This window comes from Lucilia cuprina, chromosome 5 (genome assembly GCF_022045245.1).
Source record: "Lucilia cuprina isolate Lc7/37 chromosome 5, ASM2204524v1, whole genome shotgun sequence".
NCBI classification, from domain to species: domain Eukaryota; kingdom Metazoa; phylum Arthropoda; class Insecta; order Diptera; family Calliphoridae; genus Lucilia; species Lucilia cuprina.
Genome location: NC_060953.1, coordinates 5,363,737 through 5,364,165, shown reverse-complemented (window position 1 = coordinate 5,364,165; position 429 = coordinate 5,363,737).

The window sequence follows — 429 nt, the reverse complement described above, 5'->3', positions numbered from 1 at the left end:
AAATAAATAGCTAGAGTTTGAAAAGCTAGATAACAAAAAATATCCCAAATATGTATATAAGACCAAGAGCAAGTTGTTTTAAAAGAAAAAAGGCTCTTTGTTTTTGGTTTATTTTAAAAACAACAGCATTTGCATTTAAATGAAGAAAAATCGGTTCAGAATTTGATCTGCTGTTATCCCCACGTCATAAAGCCTTGTCTGTCCATCCGCCCATCCGTCCATCTGGCTGGCTGTCTATGTAAACCTTGTGTGGTTGCAACTTTCAAGGCAATTGGATTAAATTTGGCACATATGACCTTTTCAGGGCTCGAGGACTAAGCTTTCTAGTTCTGTTCTAGTTGTGTTCTTGTTCTGTTCTAGTTCTGTTCTAGTTCTGTTCTAGTTCTGTTCTAGTTCTGTTCTAGTTCTGTTCTAGTTCTGTTCTAGTTC